Consider the following 1069-nt stretch of genomic DNA (forward strand, 5'->3'; position numbering starts at 1 on the left):
GCGGTCCAGCCTGCCCTGGTCTGGATGTTTGGCGGGATTGCCCGGCGGGGGGTTTCTCTCCGCGGCTCCATGGCGGGTGTTGGGGGGTCCTAGCTGCAGCTGCTGCCCCGGCGGGGGGTCTTGGCGTGGGGATGGCCGGGCGCTCTCCCTCTGAGTACATTCCATCACCATCCACCTCAGTGAAACATAAACACTCACCTGAGCACAGGTGTCAGCTCACCTTAGCACTAACCATTTGTGTGACAGAATGAAAGTCTTTATGTGAATGGGTTTGTATGATGGAGCGTGTGAGCTGCTGTTATAGTTGAATTGAGTACATTATGTTCAGTTTAAATGTGGAGACTATTTTGGCCAACAAGTGTGTGTGCAACTATAGAGTGTGCGTGTAGAGAGGCCCCGCCCATTCTAGTTTGTTACTTAGTCCTGGTTGTTTTATGATGTTGCTTCCCTCTCTTGCCATCTCCCCCCCTCCCACTCCCTTCTTTTTTTTCCGTCCGGTCCAACAACAAAGAAAATAAATAAATAAAATAAAACATAAATAAAGTTTAGCATGAAATACAACAGGGGTTTATACTCAATAAATCCCTGTTGTGACAGTAAAATCTGCCCAACACAAGAAGCTCTCAGGCAGAAGTGTGAAGCATTTCAAAATTCAACAAGTCTGGAACTAAAGAAATCTGAAATGTTTCGTCTGCGACGAACTCACTAAGAAGTAAAACACGTCTTTCTGAATCAACCTTTAGCTCTGCTTTTAGTTGATTGGGTCAGAGCACACACAGGGACTGACCTACCTGCTGAACCGCATCTTTGTCCAGTTACTTTAGTCATCATTCAAGCTTCAGTCTGGAAGTCAAGGTTCTCTCCTTCCACAGTTCTTTTTGGTTCTAATTACAGCTGAAAAGCATTAAGCCCAAATGACTGATTGTCGTGCAGTTGGAGCAGTATCGGTTAGGCAGGTAAAAAATAGATATGTTTGAAAATTGATCAAGCAACTGCAAGATACTTCCTGCTTTGCTAGAGTGCGGACGCACATTGCTTTGCTCCCCATTCTGCTTTAAATTTTTGCTGA

The sequence above is a fragment of the Oryzias melastigma genome, linkage group LG11, assembly GCF_002922805.2.
Source record: "Oryzias melastigma strain HK-1 linkage group LG11, ASM292280v2, whole genome shotgun sequence".
Taxonomy (NCBI): Eukaryota; Metazoa; Chordata; class Actinopteri; order Beloniformes; family Adrianichthyidae; genus Oryzias; species Oryzias melastigma.